At 42.7% G+C, this 22,612-nt stretch overlaps 1 pseudogene; it reads left to right on the forward strand.

The window, feature by feature from the left end:
- Positions 1-22,338, forward strand: part of LOC110789687 ((3S,6E)-nerolidol synthase 1-like) — a 42,021-nt pseudogene extending 19,683 nt beyond the window's left edge.
- The last annotated feature ends 274 nt before the right edge of the window (positions 22,339-22,612 follow it).

Consider the following 22,612-nt stretch of genomic DNA (forward strand, 5'->3'; position numbering starts at 1 on the left):
ATCAACCAAGGACGGCCATTAAAACGCAAGCGCTCGCAGACTTCTTGGCCGAATGCTCATATCAGGAAATGCTAGATGACACCAAAAGGAAATGGGAGGTCTACACTGACGGATCTTCCACTGTGAACGGCTCGGGAGCAGGAGTAGTACTGATACCCCCAGTGGGAAAGAGCATAGAGTACGCCCTAAAGTTCGGTTTCAAAGCAACCAACAATGAGGCCGAATATGAGGCCGCAATCGCAGGAATAGAGCTGTGCTCATCTCTGGAAGCCGAACATGTTTGTCTCAAGACTGATTCTCAGCTCGTAGCCAACCAGATCCGAGGGGAGTATGAGACCAAATGGCCAAGCATGACTGCTTACCTAGCAAAAATCAAATCCTTAACGTCAAAGTTAAGATCCTTCGAAGTCATACTCATCCCCCGAGGTCAGAACGCACAAGCAGATGCACTATCCAAACTTGCAAGCTCAACGCTCACCAACCTAAACAGGTCAGTCCATGTGGAAGTACACCAAGAAAGAAGCATTGACATGCCACCCCCCACAGTGAGCAATGTGCGTCCAGAACCGAGCTGGATGGACGCAGTCATTGCGTACAAAGTGAGGGGAGAACTTCCCGAAGACAAGCTGCAAGCAAGGAAGCTGAAAAGGTTCAACCAATGGTTCATCATTGACGCCAACGGAGAGCTCACGAGGAAGTCATTCTCAGCCCCACTGCTGAAGTGTGTAGGCCCAACCGATGCCGATTATATCCTCAGGGAAATCCACCTCGGCATATGTGGAAATCACATCGGAGGCAGGGCACTGGCACACAAGGCACTAAGGGCCGGATTCTGGTGGCCCACCATGGTCTCCGAAGCAAAGGCGCTGACAAGGAAACGCGAGAAATGCCAAAAGTTCGCACCTGCAATCCACCAGCCAGCCCAAACCCTGCAAGCAACACTCTACCCCTTACCATTTGCACAATGGGGTTTGGATATCATCGGTCCATTCCCTTCGACTGTGAATCAGAAAAAGTGGCTGATTGTAGGGGTCGACTACTTTAGTAAGTGGATTGAGGCCGAGGCAGTCTCATCCATCACGGAGCAACAGGTCCGCAAGTTCATTTGGCAAAATATCATCACAAGGTTCGGGATACCGAGGCTAATGGTCTTTGACCATGGGAAGCAATTCGACAACACACCTCTGCAAAGATGGTGTAAACAGTTCGGTATCCACCTCGCCTACTCAGCAGTGTGCCATCCTCAGAGCAATGGCCAAGCCGAAGCCGCAAACAAACTCATCCTCAATGCACTCAAGAAAAGAGTTGAGAACGAAAAGAGCAAATGGCTAGAGGAGCTCCCTGGAACACTCTGGTCCCTTCGGACCACTTGGTTTATGGTTCCGAAGCTGTCATCCCTGTAGAGATCGGAACAGAAAGCCTAAGGGTCCAAGCATACAACAAGTATGATGGAATCCATGGGCAGAGCAACAATCAACTTCAGTCCGAATCCTTGGATCTACTAGATGAGGCTCGGGACGAAGCCAAAGAGTCAGCAAGCACTACAACCGAAGAGTCAATGCCAGACCCCTAAAGGTCGGTGACCTGCTCAGAAATGCTGCTGCAGTTTAGAAGGGAAAGATCCACGGGAAACTCTCGGCAACATGGGAAGGCCCATACATCATCCACTCTGAAAAGAGGACTGACACCTTTATGCTTAAACAGTTAGATGGAACAATCTTGAAGAACCATTGGAATGCCGATGTTCTCAAGAAATATTTTGTATGATCTCACCCCTCCTTTTGTACTTCAAGTAAGTGGTTTAATGAGAAGAGGAAGCCACCGGCACCATGTGTTTCATTAAACATATCCCTATGTCCTTTTTATTTTTCTATCACTATATTTTTATATGAATACATGCAACTTCGGATCTGATCAATCCGAAGCTAAAATCAACCCGAAGTAGCCATTTCCTGGGGTCAAAAGGCCCAAGAAATAGCTAATTCGAAACAACCCGCAAGGCACCGTCCAGAATCCTCGGATTCGCGGTACCCAGGGACATTCCGTTCGCAAAAGAATCTCGAACAGTTATAAAGAGCTCGGCTCAGATCCACGGATCCCCGAAACTCATAACTAAATCAGACTTGCGATTTCTTGCCCAGGTTTCCGACCCACAAGAAATCGGAAGAACAGAAGTAGACATTAAAAGAGCTCAAAAGCAGACTCAACAGATCCACGGATCTGAAGAGCTCAGAAGAAGACTCTAAACATGTCTACAAACATTAAAAGAGCTCAAAAGCAGACTCAACAGATCCACGGATCTGAAAAGCTCAGAAGCAGACTCTAAACACGTCAACAAGTGTTAAAAAGCTTAGAGTAGCCTCCTAACAGATCCTCGAATCTGAAGAGCTCGGAAGCGAAACTCCAAGGAAATCAAAGACTAAAGTCCAAAGCTACCGAATCCACCCGCAGAACCTAAGCAAGACTCGAAACGAGTCTTAGAAAACCTACGGATTGGGAGAGCTCGCAAACGAGGAAACAAATTAGCAAAACGGTGGATTCAAAAGCAAAAAATAGATACTTCGGTAATGTACGAAACAACAAAGTCATTTTTCATTCAATATTTGGGGGGACAAGTACAATCATACCAACTAAAGCTCGGCACAGCCCGAGGAGTCCTCAAAAATTGAAAAAAAAATGACCAAAAGAAAAAGCTAAATTCGGCAGCCATCAACAGACAAAACATCGGCCTACCGAAGTACTAAAGGAAAGCAAAAAGAAATTATTAAAGTACAACGCAGCACCGAGGCAAAAAGGGAGAAAATAAAGCGCAAGTTCGGAGGCCCTCAACTGGAACCGTCCGACTCTGAGGAAGACGACTGCCCGAGTTCTTAAGGGACATCACCAACGCGTCCCTAAGGAGCAGACCGCGAAGAGGCGCCGGCAGTGGTATCACCTTCCGAGGCGACCTTCCGAGCTTGCTGCGCCTTAGCAGCTTCTTCGCGCTCCTTGGCAGCATCGTCTCTGTCAGCCTGACATTCCACCAAGTTATCCTCGGCCTCGAGCCACTAAGGCACATGCTCAGTCCACTTGAAGTCAGGCATATGCTTGGCGAACATCCGACGAGCACCAAGGATCCCCTCCCAGTATTGGTCTCGACACTGGTCGGCGGTGTATAGCAAGGCTTTCTCCGCTTCGAGCTGACGAACCTTGGCCTTAAGCTCATCAGCTTCGTGCTCAAGCACGGGGATCCGTTCAAGAGCAGCCGTAAACTTCTGAGCGCTCTCGCGAAGGTTCAGGATGACAGCATCCTTGCTCTGCAGCGCAGCATCAAAGCGAGCCTTCTCCTCAGCTTTCTCCGTCTTCAAGGCCTCGTGCTCCCGAGCATCAACCTCCATCTTCGACTTCAGATCATGAATCCCCTTGCCGAGCAGCTCGAGTGTGCCCGTCTGTTCCCGAGTAAACTCGGCAACCAAGCCCTTTGCTTCTTCAAGCTCGGCAAGGAGAGTGTTCGCCTTCTCATCCAGAAGAGGAACATCATGATCATAGCGCTCCTCAAATCTGGCCAGCCTCACTTCGTCAAAGTACTGACATTCCGCAGCGAAGGAAGACCAGAAGTGCGCCTACGAGGATGAGAAAAAGAACAGTGAATACAAAAGAAGAGTAAAAGCAAAAAATCACAAGAAAGAAATGATGCTTACCTCGTTCAAATGGAACTGAGCCATTTGAGTAGGGTGGTTCGCCTCCTGCCCAGGGACACGCCAGTCAGGGATGCCCCGAAGCATGTTCTCCCTGGCGGTGCTAGGGCCAATCATGGACTCGGGGTGTGCCTCGGGGTCTTCACCCATAACAGAAGCACGAGCAAACCGAGCCATGGTGTCCCTCACCTTCCGAGGAACCCTCCTGATCGGCACGTCGAAGGAAGGGTAGGCCAGACGCTCCAACACCGAAGTAGATGTGGAGCCCAAAGTCTCGCGGAACTTCCTTTTCAGTCCGCGTTGAGGGCCGAGCTCCCCACCTTCGGGAACAGCGAAATCAGCGCCCTTGGCTGCCGAAGGACCACCTTCCTTAGTACCCGAAGAGGTAAGGTCGACAACCACCTTCGGGGGATATTGCTGATCATCCCCCTGCCCAGCCGCATCAGCGTCCTCGGACCCAGCAGCCTCAGCAGAGCCAAAAGGGGGATCCATCTCAAACCTCTCCACCATCGGAGTGACATCAGCGACAGTCCCCCCCACTGGAGTGAACTCGGGCTTCGGAGGCGAAGGCGGAGTAAACTCCTCGCCCATGGGTTGGTTCACAGGCTCGTCCTGTACCAGAATCGCCACGCTTTTCAGCTTCTGGCCAGGGAGCGGAAGCTTACTCCTGAGGCTTGGCGGCAGACCCATCTCTTCCTTCTGCCGAGCAAGGTAGCGTTCACCCGCCTCAACTAGACTGGGATCCGCAGCAACAACCTGCTGAATTCTTTCCTCAGTCAGATAAGGGCGACGGCTCAAAAACTCGAGAACTTCGGGACTAGGGGTTACCTTCGACGAAGAAGAAACTTTCTTCTTCAACTTCGAAGGAGACATCTCCTTTATGTGCTTCCTAGGAGAAGTCTCTTTCTCCGAAGCTTTCCTCTTCTTTAGCTTCTTCGACTCCTACAAAAAGAGGGGGCGGATGAGAAACGACCAAAATGCCGAAGAAGGTAAACAGAGTACGAATGTAAGATCGCTTACTTCGGGAGCGGCGAAAGATGGAGGAGACGAAGCAGAGGAAATGATAGGCGCAGCGGCTGTTACCTCTGGTCCCTAAGAAAAACAGACACCGAAGACAGGGTCAAAATCAAGACCACAAGAATCCACAGAGCCGAAGTCTAAACAAATGAACGAACTAATCATCGTTACCGGATCAGAGGTAGTTACCAATTCAGGAAGCACTGTCCGCCTCGGGATAACCTCTCCAGGGTTCTGAGAATCCCAAGGGTCGGCTCGAACGTCTTCCAGATGCGCAAGAGCGTGATCCGAGAACTTGTGATCCTCGAGCTTCGGCTGCTGACGATTCTGCGCTTTGAAATCGTAGGGAGGGCAACGAACAAGAACCCCTTCGCCGTTGAGCTGGTAGCCGAGCACCGCGGGGTCGACAGCTTTCTCGCCTTGATCTACACAAAAAAGAAGAGATAGAAAAGATGAGATTCAAAGGGGTAAAAAAAAGGGGAGGCCAACACCCCAACTGAAGCACGATCTCAGCAAAGAAAACCTCACCCCTGTCATATATCCTACTGAGACCAGCAGCAGCGAGGATGACCTCCCGTGTGATATAGTGCAGGTTCGGAAGCCAATACATCGGCTCCCGAGCCGTCTTGGCTTTAAACCACTCCAGCTGCATGGCGCGATCAGGATTCTCTCGATCAACAGGGCCAACCCGCGACATCGAGGGGTCCGGCTTCACAAACCACTTCGGCGGCAAGAAATACTGAGGATGCCTCGGATCAACGGGAACACGGACCAACAGCCATCGTTCTTTCCACCCATGGACCGAGGATACATACGGAAAAGCGGTCATATAAAGATCCTCGCCTTTCCGTTTATTCTTATTGTTGATGGCCCACCAACCAGCCTCGGCATTCGCGTTCCTCACGAGCTCATGCATCTCTTTGAAAACCTCGACCGACGGCTCGTAGCCGAGGTAATCGCACATCCAGCGATACCCCACAATATGGCGCATGGACTTCGGGGTCAACTGACACAATGAGACGTTGTACTCCTCCAGCACACGGGCGATGAACGGATCCAAGGGGAACCGAAGCCCGTAGTCGAAGTGGTGGAGATACACATGAACGTATTCCGGAGGAGTACGAGTCACCCTCGCATTTTTCTGCTTTGGGAGCTCGCACCAATAGCCCAAGGCATGTTGAATGCCATATAAATCCTCGGCAAGCCGATGATACCTCCCTTTCTTGGCATCCACCAGCCACTTCCCATCAACTGCCACTCCATCCGGGCCAGCAATCTCGGACTTGTCCTCGTAGAGGCTAGCAAGCCTCCCCAAGGGATCAGCCTCCTCCCACCGCCTCGGAAAGAGCGAGCGAATAGGAAAACGACCCGTCACACCAGCCCCTTGGCTCGACTCAGCACGGGCCTCGTTCCCTGAGTCCTCTCCAACACCAACCCCGGGAGCAACCCTATCCTCCTCATCACTAGAGGAGGACACCACATCGGATTTCTTCTTCCATCTACCCCCAGCCATGGCGAAACAGAGAACGCCGAAGATACACAGAAAGGAGTAGAAAGAGAAGGAAGCAAAAACGGAAAACAAATTACCTTTCCGGAAGCGGAAAACGCCGATGAAGCGAATGAAGTAAAGTCCCGAAGCAAATTCGCGATGAATATGCAAAGATCTGAAGAAAACACCCAAAGAAGTCGCCGGAATTCTGAAGATATGGGAAACGTTTGAGTGAATAAAGTTTGAAATGAGGAAAAAGATGCGGTATTTATAGGCCACGTCCTAAAAACTGCCCAACTTCCGCTCTCCACACTTGTCACTCATCCACGAACTCGCATCATCTTCTCTTCGAAAATAGAGAGAACCTTTGGACTTCTCACAGCTGGAAACCCACCCATTTAATTCTAAATGGGCCGGGTTTGGGGGGGCATGTTTTTTGGGCTCCCAATTGAATACCAATTGGGCCATTAAGTCCAAAGCCCAATGGCTCACAACAACAACATCAAACCCACTACAGCCCAAAAGGCTATTCAGCCGCCAATCAAGGCCCAAGGCCCACTTGCAATAAATAACCTAAGGGGATTTATTGTACAAACACTATAAATAAGCCGCCAGGGCTCACTTACCAAGGTACGTCCATTTCACGCCTTAAGACTACTCTTCTAGAGAACTTCTCTCTCTAGAATCCGAGCATTGTTCTTACTTAGGCATCGGAGGGGCTTTCCTCGGAAACACCCCCGAGGCTAGTAACTTGTTTATTGTGTAGGTTGACTTGGACACGACGCATTCGAGCTAACAAGATCTTCAACACACACGAAGGGCCTTCATTTGAAGCCCATTGTTTCATCCACTTCAACACCGGAACAGATTTTAATCGTTAACCAAATATAAGATAATCAGCAATTGAACGTATAGATATTTGTTGTTAAGGAAATGGGGAATGCGGTAAAGACTAGAACAATACATGTACATAAGAAAAAAGGTCGGTGAGAAAGACCAAATATGGTTTGATAATTTGTAATGAGTTGAGAGTTTTAGGACTTACTAAGGCCTAGATGTGGTGCTCTTAATTTGAGGTTTGTGGGTGGTCCTTCTTACGGTTTGCCCGCTCTCTCGTTGAACTCCTTTTGGTACCAATGTACTCCCACCGTATTTATTTAAGAGATTTACTTAGTCGGGCACGGGTATTAAGAAAAAAAGTTGAATGAAATAAAATAATGAAGGAAGTGGAGTTGGGTAGATATTTTAATAAGTAAATAAATGGGGTACCATGTAATTTTGGTGGGGTGGGAGATGAGGTGGGTTTATGAAATTATTTGTTTAATAGGATGGTGGGTCATAGGGTAAATTAAATGTATTTTTTAATTAGATGGTGGGTTGATAAGTTACTAAAAATGGCAAGTGTATCTCTTAAATAAATACGGCTGGAAAAGGCAAGTGTATCTCCTAAATAAATACGGAGGGAGTATCGTTTATTTACCGAAAAAAATAATAAACACCAAAAAAGAAAAAGTACGATAAAGCTAAAAAGTTAATTGGTCTGATCAGAAGATCGTCCATCCGACAGAAATCCTACCCATCAAACTATAATAACGCATTTACACACTCCGGGCTCGACCTATACAACAAAATACAAATGATATACTTCCTCCGTTCCAGAAATATCGCACCATGGTTGACTTTTACTCTTCTAACCATTACTTTGACTCTTAATATCTCAAATTGTGTCTAAGTAAAAATTATAAAAAATTAATATTTAGAAAATATATATCGATACGGATCTAACATGACCTCACATGAATAAAATTTCATTACGTACAAATCACAAAAAATGGCCAAAATCGTAGTGTAAATAGTGTAAAAAATAAATGGTGCAATATTTCTGAAACGGAAGAACTAGTTAATATTTTTGTAAACTTATTGTTAAGGTTTGTGGAGCTAAGGTGCTAAGCTTTACAATGACACTGACATTTTGAGAGTAAAGAATATTGTCTTACGTGCTCATTTTTTTCCTAGAAAATCTTAGCCGTGCATTTACATACTATTTCACATAAAACGTTAACGTTCTTTTGTTAAAATTTCTCATTTCCGGTGATTGGTGAAGAGGTGTAAGTGGTTCGCAAAAGTTAAATTTAAAAGATAATTGTTTATAAAAATGAAAGTATAATTAATAGTTTTTCGCAAAAGTAAAAACTTAAAAGGATGTTGTTGACAAAATAAAATAAAATAATCCATATTCACAGTTTTAATCTCATTGATAGACATTTTCACTTAATTGGTATGATAAAAAGATCGTCTGTCTACAGAAATCCTACACATCAATACAAATTGTTCCGGGGTTGAAACGATGGTAGGAGCGTCCTTGATATCTTGAGTTCCGGTCACGTACGGTGCCTGTAAGATGAACTCCGGGCCAAGGGGGGGTCCCCGAGGCGGAGCCTCCGACGCTCAAGTCAGTACAATTGATGTATAAAATGAGGTGTTTAGGGGAGAGAGAGAGTAGGGTGGCTTCTCTAGGGTTAGAGAATGACCCCTTTTACCTTGCCACTTGAGGGGTATATATAGTGCCTTGTTGGGCCTTTTGAGGCCTTATTGGTGGTATTGGGCTTGAGTGGGTTTTATTGGCTTTTGGGTTAAAATGGTAGGTCTATTTTAACACCCCAACAAATGCCCCCCAGACCCAATTCTATTTGAAAAATGGGTTGGGTTTTGATTTTTGATCACGGAATTTTACCTTCGGCTCGGTTTTTGCCTTCGGCTCGGATTGTAACATCGATTCGAGTTGTAATCTCGGAGCGATTTTTAACCTCGCTCTTCAAATCCGAAGATCTGTTTAAGAACGCGCTTCTAAAATCGGCTCGGATTGTAACATCGGTTCGAGTTGTAATCTCGGCTCGGATTTTACCTTCGGATTTTACCTTCGGATTTATCCTTCGGATTTTACCTTCGGGGCGGTTTTTGTCCAAGTTTCTTCAAATCCGTAGATTTTGCTAAGAGACTTGTCTTGCTTTGAGTTCTTCAAATCTGTAGATTTTGCTAAGAGACTCGGTAGTTTTTGGACCTTTAAGGTCTGTAGATTTGTTTAGAGTCTGCTTTTGAGCTTTTCAGATCCGTGGATCTGTTAAGAGGCTGCTTTTGAGCTCTTTAAAGTGTTGGACATGTTTAGAGTCTGCTTCTGAGCTCTTCAGATCCGTGGATCTGTTAAGAGTCTACTTTTGAGCTCTTTAACGTTTGTAGACATGTTTAGAGTCTGCTTCTGAGCTCTTCAGATCCATGGATCTGTTAAGAGTCTACTTTTGAGCTCTTTTACGTCTACTTCCGTTCTTCCGAGTTCTTGTGGTTCCTGACTCTTAGTTATGAGCTTCGGGGATCCGTGGATCTGAGCCGAACTCTTTATAACTATTCGAGAGACTTTGTTGCAAACGGAATTTTCCAAGACTTTCTCCAAGTTATGGTGACCTGGAGATCGCTCCATAACTTGCTTGTTTATCCAAGGGACTTGCTTGGTTTCTGTTCTTCCGATTTCTTGTGGTTCGGAAACCTGGGCAAGAAATCGCAAGTCTCTCTTAGTTATGAGCTTCGGGAATCCGTGGATCTGAGCCGAACTCTTTATAACTGTATTCGAGCGACTTTTGTTGCGAACAAAATTTTCCAAGACTTGCTCCAAGTTATGGTGACCCGGAGATCGCTCCATAACTTGTTTGTTTATCCAAGTTTCTTGTGATCCGTAGATCTGCTAAGGGACTTGCTTGGTTTCTGTTCTTCCGATTTCTTGTGTTTCGGAAACCTGGGCAAGAAATCGCTAGTCTGACTCTTAGTTATGACTTTGGCGATCCATGGATCTGAGCCGAAGTTTTATAACTTGATTTGAGCGACTTTTGTTGCGAACAGAATTTTCCAAGACTTGCTCCAAGTTATGGTGACCCGGAGATCGCTCCATAACTTGCTTGTTTATCCAAGTTTCTTGTGATCCGTAGATCTGCTAAGGGACTTGCTTGGTTTCTGTTCTTCCGATTTCTTGTGGTTCGGAAACCTGGGCAAGAAATCGCTAGTCTGACTCTTAGTTATGACTTTGGCGATCCATGGATCTGAGCCGAAGTTTTATAACTTGATTTGAGCGACTTTTGTTGCGAACAGAATTTTTCAAGACTTGCTCCAAGTTATGGTGACCCGGAGATCGCTCCATAACTTGCTTGTTTCTTATCCGAGCGGATGAACCTTGGTTAGGTGAGATGCTGTTAGGCCACTCAGTCAATTTGTTTGGCCCACTATTATATTGCTCAGTAGAAAGATATTATCAGAACTTCCGCCATTGGAATGCCGAAGCCCATTGTTTGTCTTCTTTTTGGTCCAACACCCGATATGGAAGACTCATATTGCAATATAATGTTTGGCTTTTATTTGATTGGCCCACCTCCAAAGTATAGGATTCCTCCACTCGTAAAGAGAGGTAGAGGATAATTTTATATTTATCACAAATCCAATATGGCTCATTTTCATAAGCTCTGCATTTTTGTGATTTATCGCAAGCACCGCCATCAATTTACTCGCCGTTCTCCTATGTTTGAACAGGAACTCGTCCATTCTCTTTTGCGCTAACTTTGGTATCGAGCTTCGGCATTGAAGACTGACTTCGGGAGAAGTTGCTCAATTTCGGCACTGACCTCAGCAATTGAGCCTTTGAACTGAGTTTTGGTATTGCTTAGGAGCTTCGGCACTGCTCGGGAAGCGAAGCTATGCTCGGCATTGACCTCGGTATTGCTCGGAGAGCTTTTTGGATCCTTTGAAACTTTACCCATGCTGAACTTGGCACTACTCGGAATCTTCGAGAGTTTGGCTCGGGAGCTGATAAGCTCGGGAGATGAACTTCGAGAGTTTGGCTCTGGAGGCTGCTTCGGATCTTGGATTCGTATCTTAGCTTCCATGATGAGCTTTGGCTATGAGCTTCAACAATGAGCTTCGGCTATGAGCGCTGTCCACGAGCCTCGGTGTCGCCTGCAAAGATGTCTTTTTGATACAGAATCACAACAGTAGATGAATCGATGATTTTGAGCTTCGGGAGCTTGAGCTCGGCTCTCGGGGCAAACTTCAGGAGCCATGGAATTTTGACAAATGAGCGGTATGGACTAGACGTCCGAGGTTCAAGGATTAGGACTAGGCGTCCAGGATCCGAAAATTGAGTGAGTTCATGCTCGGCTTAGTCTGCTGTGCTTTTGGTTTCCTCATTCTTGCTTAATTGTCAAGTATAAGCTCTAGTGTGTAAATGACAGACACCATACATGTACCAATTCATGATATTTTTCAAATATCAAAAAATGGGTGGAGAAACTTAGCTTTGAACTTGTGACTGAGGCATGGAGCTCGGCTCAGTGGGTCAACCTTGGGAGGCTATGGGTCAACCTCGGCGGTGATTACCCAATGAGTTTAAGCTTGGCAACTTGACGCCAAGTTTGGCCCTTTGCTCGGTGCAAGTGTCTTCGGCTTTCGATGTTTAGAGGTATAAATCACTCTCAGTAGCTGACTTTTCTTTGTTGATGCTGGATTTGTATTATCATCATTATCAACCACGACTAGGCGGCTGTGTTCGGCCCTGAGCACTGACCTTCGGTACTCATTTGAGTACGAAGTGAGAAATATGGACTAGATTGAGCTCGTGCTATCAGCTCGTGCTATCAGCAATATCAAGGCTCGGTTCACCTCGTGAAGTCCTGCCTCGGCCTTCGGGAACCTATGGTGGACCTTGGAGGCCGTCTTCGGGAGATTGTCATGACCTCGGCATTGAGCTAGAGAGCTATTATGCACGGCAGTGAGCCTTTGTCACCTCGGGAAACTGGCCTCGGCCTCGGCATTGCTCGGTACTGCTCTGTTTCTCTGGGAGATCAATTATGACCTCTCACTGAAAAAATGGTAGAATGAATGTGAATCTGACTTCATTGAAGCATTTTATCAAACACCTGGTAGGCGGTTTTTCAAATGACTTTAGTCTGGCATATGGCTTGAGGAAGCTCCTTTACAAGGTCCAGAAAAACAGTCGAGCAGTTGATAAGTAAGATTCACCTGTTTTCTACCCAACTAACAGACCAAATTGGTTATGGAAGGATGAAGCAAAACATCAAATATAAAGGAGGAGACTTAGCTTGGAGATCGCAAATGACTGAATGAGAAATGCAACTTTTAACAGGCTGGCGTTTTGGACCACCTGTAGATAACCTTAGCTCTGAACTCGGCTCATCCTTGGATTGCCTCGACTCGCTGTTTTGGTTGCCTTCGGTTTTGGTCTCACCTTCAGTGAAGTGGTTAAGCCTAATTACTTCCCTTTTCATTTCTTTTTGCTTTGTTGATTGTCTATTTCTGTAAATTGCAGAATGAGCCATTATGTTTCATCACCCAATTTCTTCGGCACTGAGCTTCGGGGCTGGGCTCGGCTCTGCCTTGGTTTGCAACTATGTGCTTCGACTACGTTCGATTATAACCATCAGCCTTAGCTCGATCTCATGGTCGGCCTTAGCGCGGTGGTCGACCTCGGGGTGCCTTATCTCGGACCTCGGGAGCATAAGCTCGAACTTCAGGAGGCCTTGGCTTCATTCAGGCATTTTATCAAACAACTTGCGGTCATCAACTGATGTTGTAGTAGTGAAATTTCCTTGGTAATGCTTTCATTTTGCCTGCGGTCAACCTCAGCACCGAGCTTCGGCACTGACTTCGGGAAACTCTGTTGTAGTTCCGAAATTGAGCGAGACTCATCAGCTTTGTACCAAGATATATGAGAAATTAACCATGGTAGAATGGAGGAAAGGCATGATATAAATGGAGAGGTTGAGCTCGGTTCTGTGCTTCGATGTTTAGAAATATAAGAAGCTCTTATATTAAACCTCTCTTATTGCTTTGCTCTTTTACTTTCCTTATTTTATGAATTGAGCTTTGCCTCTCCCATGTTGTTGGGGAATATTGACCGCATTTAAACTTTGTCAGCAAATGTGACTAATTACTTGATTCAGCTTGTTGCTTGGATGCAACTTTTGCTTTAATTACTTGTGACTAATTACGTCAACAAATAATCCATCGACTTGTGCAGTGCTACCCGCCCATTGGGCCGCACAAGCACAACACAACAAAAATTGACATTTATTATTTGTTGAGTCAAATGCTAGGTGCTTGATACTCCAACATCATTAATTTTGTGGTTTTGGCCGATCTAAGACCTCAGCTTCCTTTGAGATGCAGTGCACGGGGTAGCTAGATCTTGGCCGAACATAATCGGGGTTTTCCTACCCATTTTGTGGTTGAACCCGGTAGCCATGGGAGAGTGAATCTTCATGGGTTTTGCTCTCGTTCCCCACAGACGGCGCCAAATTGTTCCGGGGTTGAAACGATGGTAGGAGCGTCCTTGATATTTTGAGTTCCGGTCACGTACGGTGCCTGCAAGATGAACTCCGGGCCAAGGGGGGGTCCCCGACGCGGAGCCTTCGACGCTCAAGTCAGTACAATTGATGTATAAAATGAGGTGTTTAGGGGAGAGAGAGAGTAGGGTGGCTTCTCTAGGGTTAGAGAATGACCCCTTTTACCTTGCCCCTTTAGGGGCATATATATAGTGCCTTGTTGGGCCTTTTGAGGCCTTGTTGGTGGTATTGGGCTTGAGTGGGTTTTATTGGCTTTTGGGTTAAAATGGTGGGCCCATTTTAACACCCCAACACAAATGATATTATGTTCAAACTTATTTCAAAATTTGTGGACCTAAGCTTTACAATGACCTTGACGATGAAAAATATGTTCAGTATTTCTCCTAGATAATCTTAACTGTTAATTGACTATTATCATAATATCATTTCACAAAAGACGTTCACTTTTCTCATTTTCTGTAAAATAGTGTAGTTGTAGTGATTCGCAAAAGTTGAAATTTAAAAAATACAAAGTACTACTTTCATTTCTTTTTATTCTTTATGTTTGGTATTTTTCACGCGTTTTAATGACTAATTAATGTGCATTGGGTTTCCTCTATTTTTTTTATTTAAACAAGGAAAATTACATTTATTTATAATGTTTTCACTTTTATCAAAATTCTGATATTGGGAAAATGAGAAAAATTTAATGTACCAATGAAAAAGTGTGAAATATTAAATGGTTCAATGAATTTAATGGGTTAAAATAATAATCGGACCCATATTTTGATAGAATATTAAAGCATTTATGTGATAATATAAAAGGAAATGTAAATAATATTTTGGGGCACCCAAATAGGAAAACGTAAAGAACAAAAATAGACGGAGGGAATAGTTGTTTACAAAATATGTGTAAGTAGTTGTATTGAGAATATGAGGGTGCATATCAGTTGCCATGTCATCAATGAATCACATGTAGATAGTCACATGTAAAAGATTACATATTGTATAGCTTTTATTGTTTTTTGTCTTACTTGATCCTAGGTACCAGATTTTGTATTGATCCTAGGATGATTATGAGCCGTTATTTTGTCTGATGGGACAGCTGGCTCTAGGTTAGTTTATGCTAGCCTTTGTATATAAGCTGCATAGAGGAGGAACTCAGACACAGAACACAACACACAGAAAACGAAATACAAAGAAAACTGGTTCATATTTTGAACCCAGAAAACCAAAACCTGTGAGTTCTTGTTTTTCTTCATGGTATCAGAGCACGGTTAAGAAATCTTGCGTTGAAAAGGAAATACAAGGGCTCACACAAACCTGAACCTAAGAAAGCTTGAAGCTTTTTCAAAACCAGAACAAGAAAATGACTGAAACAAACTCAAACACAAACCTTAACCCTTACAAAGATCCTCTCTTTATTGTTGTGAATGAGAATGCAGCAACATCCTTGGGAAGCATACTTCTTGATGGAAACAACTTCATGAACTGGAGCAGAAGCATTAGAATTGCGCTTGGTGCAAAGAACAAGCTTGCTTTTCTTGAAGGAAAACACCCAAAGCCCACTGAAGGAACAGATGAAATACAGAAGTGGACTAGATGTGACTATATGGTCAGATCCTGGTTGCTTGCCACAATGAAACCTGAGATTGCAAGTAGCTTAGTGACTATGCCATCCACCAAAAGGTTGTGGGAAGAGATAGTCGAAAGGTATGGTCAGACTAGTGCACCTCAGTTGTTTCAACTGAAGAAAGACCTGTGGTTTCTTGAACAAAACAATCTGAGTGTGAGTGAATACTATTGCAAGCTGAAGGATCTTTGGGATCAGATAGCAGAGCTTGAAGATATACCTGACTGTTCTTGTGGAGCACTAGCAAAGTGCACATGTAGCATTGTGAAGAAGCTGCTTGAAAGAGAATCAAAAAACAAGCTTCTGAAGTTTTCATGGGTCTGAATTCTGGTTATGACCAGATGAAGACCAACTTCCTAGGGATGGATCCTCTCCTCCCTGTGAACAAGGTGTACAACTTGGTTATGCAGGTTGAAAAACAGAAACAAATCACTGGTGAGATCAGTCTTGGGGCTGAGATGAGTGCTCTTGCTGTGAATAGACAAGGTCAAAGCTTGGGGCCATTACTGAGCTTTGACAAAAGAGAATACAAAAGGAAACAGAGAGAAAAATGGGAGAAAGAATCAAAGAAGTGTGACCACTGTGGAATGAAGGGACACCTGAAAGAAGAATGCTTCAAACTGGTGGGATATCCAGAATGGTTCATAATATCCAGAATGGTTCAAAAACAACCCTAAGAGGAAAGGAACTGAGAGACAAGCTGCAAATGCATCAAGAGAGGAGAACATGTCATGTGAAGACAATCCATTGGATTTCTCATCTCATCAAGGAGAAGGTAATGGAACTAAGAATGATAGTAGTTTTATTTCTTCTGTTGTTCAGGAAGTTATGAGAGCCATTGGAGAGAAGAAGAACACAGGAACCAGCAGCCAGAGCCAGAGCAATTTTGGAGGTAAGGAAGTCTTGGTTTTGTCCTGTGATGGAAATTCTGATGGAATTGGTTACTCAAACACATGGCTTATAGATTCTGGTGCTAGTGATCACATGACTGGAAATCTGAACATTCTAAAGAACTTAAGGACCTTAGAAAAATGCATAAGAGTGGGGTTACCTGATGGGAGTGTGAAAACTGTGAAACAAATGGGTAATGTGAGGTTGAATGAGAAAGTGGTTCTGGATGATGTTTTGTATGTGAGTGATTTCAAACATAACTTGCTTTCAGTTAGCAAACTGCTGAAGAAAAATAACTTAAGCTTGTTGTTTGATAAACATGGATGCTCTCTTCAGGGCCTTTCCACTAATGAAAGCATAGCACTTGGAAGGAATGAGCATGATCTGTACAAATTGATCACGGAAGGGAGAGAATCTGGAGAAGGAAAGGGATGCTTGACAGCAGAAGAGAAGAAAGAAAGAAGTTCAAGGAGTTGTAATAAAGTAGAAACCCTTGATTTGATTCATGCTAGACTTGGTCATGTATCAATTTCTAAGATGAAACATCTGAATTTTTGCAAATGTGATGAACTTAAGAATTATTTTTGTGATACATGTTCTGTTGCTAAGCATCATAAGTTACCTTTTGCACCTAGTAAATCTATTGCAAGTAACATATTTGACTTGATTCATGTGGATCTTTGGGGACCATATAGAACAAAGAGCATTACAGGGGCAAGTTACTTTCTGACTATAGTTGATGACTATAGTAGGGTTACTTGGACACATTTTCTGTCCAACAAGGAACAGGTAAAGGGAATATTGAGCAATTTCTTAGCTCATGTAGAAAATCAGTTCAACACCAAGGTGAAAGTGCTGAGAAGTGATAATGGAACTGAAATATTCCAAAATGATTGTGGACTGATTCTTGCTCAGAAAGGAATCACACATCAAAGAAGTGTACCAGGTGTGCCTCAACAAAATGCTAGGGTTGAAAGAAAACATAGGTTCTTGCTTGAGACAGCAAGAGCTTTGAAATTGCATGCAGGTTTGCCTAACTATTTCTGGGGTGAATGTATCCTTGCTGCCACACATCTCATAAACCTGTTACCCACTGCAGTGCTTAATTGGGAGACTCCATTTAAGAAATTGATGAAGAAAGAAGCCACTTATGATCACTTGAGAGTGATAGGTAGCTTGTGCTATGCTAGTCCCCACAAGAAACCAGGGGATAAGTTTGCTGCAAGAGGCATAAGGTGTGTAATGCTTGGGTATCCTTACTTTTAAAAGGGGTACAAGGTGTTGGATTTGGAAAGCAGAAAAATATTTGTTAGCAGAGATGTTGTTTTTAAAGAAAACATATTTCCCTTTCTGTTGAAGAAAGGAAATCATGACTTCATGTCTTGTTTAAGACAGAATCTGTCAGTATCTGGAACTGAAAATGATGATTTCACTAACACACTCACTGAAGTGATTGCACAGGAAACTGTTCAAGTGGGAACACAAGAAGAAGAAGAAAATGGAGAAGTTGTTGGAGAAGAAGAACCACAAGCTTAGCCAAATTCAACTCATGTTGAGCAAGACACTGAAGTGTTCACAAGAAAATCCTCCAGAGAAGCAGGAATACCTGGAAGATTCAGAGATTTCATTGTAGACATACCTGGGAGAAGAAAGGAGCAGCATTCAGCCAACATGATAGTTGCAAGGCTGATAGACTCAGAGTATTATTCTGAGGAATATCTAGCTTCTTTAAACAATGTTCTGAAGGTAACTGAACCAGCACACTATGGTGAAGCATGTAAGGATGAAGGATGGGTTGAAGCAATGGAGGAGGAATTAAAGGCCCTAGAAGATAATGACACTTGGGAGATGACAGACCTTCCAGAAGGGAAGAAGGCCATAGATTCAAAGTGGGTGTACAAGATTAAGTTTCTGCAGAAAGGAGAGATTGACAAGTTGAAGGCCAGGTTGGTTGCAAGGGGAGACAAGCAAGTAAAAGGCAAGGATTATAAACATACTTTTTCACCAGTGGCAAAGTTCACTAGTGTGAGAACCTTGATTGCTCTTGCTACTGCTCTTGACTGGAAAATCCATCAACTAGACATCAACAATGCCTTCTTGCATGGATACTTGGAAGAAGAAGTGTACATGAAGCCTCCAAAAGGTTATAAAGGTGGAAAGGAAGGGCAAGTGTGCAGGCTCAAGAGAAGTTTATATGGGTTGAAGCAAGCCTCAAGACAATGGAATTTGGAATTGACCAAATTCTTTTGTGAGCATGAATACACACAATCCAAAAGAGACTACTCAATGTTCTCTAAGATTATGGATGGAAAAGAGACCATTGTGCTGGTATATGTGGATGACCTTTTGGTCACTGGAAATGATGAAGCAGAAATAGCAAAACTCAAAGTGTGGCTGGATGACACTTTCACTATAAAAGATCTTGGTGAAATGAGGTACTTTCTTGGCATTGAAGTTGCCAGAAACTCAAAAGGGACAATGTTAAATCAGAGAAAGTTTATTCTTGATATCTTAAAGTCAACTGGAACTCAAGATTGCAAGCCTACAAAGTTTCCTTTTCCTAAAGGAGTTAAACTTTCCATTGAACATGGAGAAGTGTTGGAAGATCCAGAAGTGTACAGAAGAATCATTGGAAAACTCCTATACTTGAACCTGACAAGGCCAGACATCTCTTACAGTGTGCAACAACTTAGTCAGTTTATGCATGAGCCAAGAAAACCACACTTACAAGCTGCAATCCATGTGATCAAGTACCTAGCTGGTACTATGGATTGGGGATTGTATTATCCTGCACATTCTGAAATTAAGATATCCTCTTATTGTGATTCTGACTGGGGAAGCTGTGCATACAGTGCAAAATCCCTTACTGGGTATTGTGTGTTTCTGGGAGACTCTTTAGTCTCATGGAAAACAAAGAAACAAAAGACCACCTCAAAGTCATCTACAGAGGCAGAATACAGATGTATGTCACACACAACAAGTGAAATTGTCTGGTTGAATGGATTATTGGAAGAACTTGGTTTTGATGTTCCCAAACCCATTGATCTATTTTGTGACAACAAGTCAGCCATTCACTTGGCTCACAATCCAGTTTTTCATGAGAGAACGAAGCACCTGAATGTGGATTGTCATTATGTCAGAGATCATCTACTAAATGGCACACTCAATGTTCTTCATGTTAAGTCCTTCCTACAGTTGGCTGACTTAATGACTAAATCACTCAGTGAACAACAACACAACCATTTGTCTTTCAAGTTGGGCATCGTCTCCTCAGCTCCAACTTGAGGGAGGGGTATTGAGAATATGAGGGTGCATATCAGTTGCCATGTCATCAATGAATCACATGTAAAAGATTACATATTGTATAGCTTTTATTGTTTTTTGTCTTACTTGATCCTAGGTACCAGATTTTGTATTGATCCTAGGATGATTATGAGCCGTTATTTTGTCTGATGGGACAGCTGGCTCTAGGTTAGTTTATGCTAGCCTTTGTATATAAGCTGCATAGAGGAGGAACGCAGACACAGAACACAACACACAGAAAACGAAATACAAAGAAAACTGGTTCATATTTTGAACCCAGAAAACCAAAACCTGTGAGTTCTTGTTTTTCTTCAAGTTGTTCGCAAAAGTTGAAACTTAAAAGGTAGTTGTTAAAATAAACATGACAAGTTTAATCTCATCATTAACAGACACTTTCAGTAAATTCAAGGACGACAAAGATGGAAGATTCAAACAAGGACTTAAGAAAGACACAAAAGGGCTAATTAGTCTTTTCGAGGCGTCTGAGCTGAGCATCCCAAGTGATCACATACTTGATGAAGCTGGTGAATTTACTTGGAGTCTTCTAATGAACTATTCGAAAATCATGGAAAATTTTGAGACTTCGTTGATCAGAAACACACTTAGCAATCCATGTCATAAAACCATTCCAAGACTTACTGCAAAGACCCAACTGCAAAATTTTGAAAGTTTGCTAAAGTTCCTACATAATTGCTTCAGCACACACGAGTGGATCAACGAGATGCAAGAACTTGCTAGGATTGATATCAACATGGCTCAAATCACCCTCAAAACTGAAATAACACAAGTTTCTCGGTAAGTTTTCATTCAAAAATCGATTTAATAAGTTAGCTAGGGTTGTTTGTTTAGCGTCATTTCTGACAAAAGTGGTCTCATCATAAAAGGTTTTTTATGAAAACTTTTCCTTATTTATTCTAATCAGGTGGTGGAAACAACTTCGCATGGCTGAGGTTTTGAAGCTTGCTAGAAACCAACCAGCTGAATGGCATATGTGGTCTTCAGTCGCGCTCCCTGATCCAGATAAGGCAGAGCTAAGAACAGAACTTACAAAATCGATATCATTCATTTATATAATTGATGATATATTCGATTTGTATGGAAACCTTGAAGAGCTTACTCTCTTCACTGAAGCTGTAAATCGATGGGATCATACGAATATAAATGGCTTACCGGACTATATGACAATATGTCTTAAGGCACTCTACGACACTACGTATGAGATGAGCCACAAAATTTACATTAGACATGGATGGAACCCTAAGATTTTTTTACAAAACGCGGTATGTTCTACACACTAATTCTAAAGCTTTGTTCCCTTCACTTAATTCTCATTGTTTATTATCGTCTTTTTTTTTCTTCTGAAAATCATACCAGATAAGAAAAAATCAAACCACACTAAACCAGAGTAGAAAAAATCAGATCAGAAAAAGAAAAAAACGTTCAAACCAGATCAGAAAAAGAAAAAAAACACTCTATAAAACATTCAGTCTGAAAAAATCAGATCAGACATGAACCCTAAAAAGTAAAAAACACTCATAGATAACATTCAAAACAGACTAGACTACAACCAGAAAAATTCAAAACCGGGCCAAAGAGAAATCAAACCAAAAACGAAAAATGCACTCATAGAAAACATTTAGACAAAACCAGAAAAGTTCAGACTAGAAAAAGAAAAGAAAAAGGACTCACAAATATATCCTAATTAGTCCATACCCTAAAATATATACATACCAGAGCAGAAACTAGAAAAATCGGACAATACCAGGAGAAAAGAACAGAGCTACATCCTTATATTGTTAAGGAGTACATGTTATATATTATGATCGAATGATACCTAGTTGACATGTTGTATGTGTTGAGGGATAATGATGCAGTGGGCAGAGTTATGTAATGCTTTCTTGGTGGAAGCAAGGTGGTTCGCTTCGGAATATTTGCCTACTACAAAGGAGTATCTGACGAACGGGGTTGTTAGTTCAGGAGTATATGTTGTTTTTGCGACCTTGTTATCTCTATTGGATAAAGAAACAAGTTATAAAAGCACAAATCTATGGAGCAACAACGTAACTATCCGAAAATTATATCTTTAGCAGGCACACTTCTTCGTCTTTGGGATGATCTAGAGAGCGCCAAGGTATGTTTACATTTTGATCGCTAAGTTTGTTAAGTCCGTCCAGTTTAAGTAAAATCATCTCACTTACTCTAATGCAATAAGACATTTTAGAGTCATTAGTCCCGGTACGTTTACATCTTGATGGCTAAGCATGTTCAATAACTCGAATTTATATAAGATCATGTCACTTACTCTAATGTAATAAGAAATTTAAGAGTCATTAGTCCCAGTATGTTTACATCTTGATGAATAAGCTGGTTAAGTACCCGAGTTTAAGTAAGATTCACATAATCTAATGCAATAAGGAATTTAAGAGTCATTAGTCCCGGTATATTTAAAGTTGATGACTAAGCTTGTTAAGTAACTCGAGTTTAACTAAGAAAATCTCACGTACTCTAATGTAATAAGACATTTAAGATTGCCATTAGTCCCTTTTAAAAAAGTCAGATCACCCTACTTCAGTTCGGTAAAGTTCAGCTCAAAAACCAGGGTCTAACAATATGTTACATCATATATTGCATATGTAGTATGCAAGTAATCATTTGATATACACGTAGGATGAGGATCAAGACGGTCATGATGGATCATTTGTAGCATGCTACATGAACGAGCATCAAGGGAGCTCAGATGAAAATGCACGCGAATGCGTTCTTGGGATGATTTCGAACGCATGGAAGCACCTCAATGAAGAGTGTTTATCTCAAAGCTCACCATTTTCATTAGATTTCAAGAATGCTTTCCTTAATTTAGCAAGGATGATTCCAATTATGTATAAATATGATGACAATCATCGTTTGCCAAGCCTTGAGAAACACATGAAATCTTTTCTTTATGAGTAAACCACGATCAACATCTAGCTAGTGAGTCTATATATATGTTATCTTCATGGCCGTCTTTGAAAATTTGGAGGCCCTATTCTTTTTCTAATGTGGAGGCAACTTTCTTAATAAAGGAATCGTAACTCTAAAGAGCACCTCAATGAAGAGTGTTTATCTCAAAGCTCACCATTTTCATCAGATTTCAAAATGCTTTCCTTAATTTAGCAAGGATGGTTCCAATTATGTATAAATATGATGACAATCACCGTTTTCCAAACCTTGAGAAACACATGAA

This window comes from Spinacia oleracea, chromosome 6, assembly GCF_020520425.1.
Source record: "Spinacia oleracea cultivar Varoflay chromosome 6, BTI_SOV_V1, whole genome shotgun sequence".
NCBI lineage: Eukaryota > Viridiplantae > Streptophyta > Magnoliopsida > Caryophyllales > Amaranthaceae > Spinacia > Spinacia oleracea.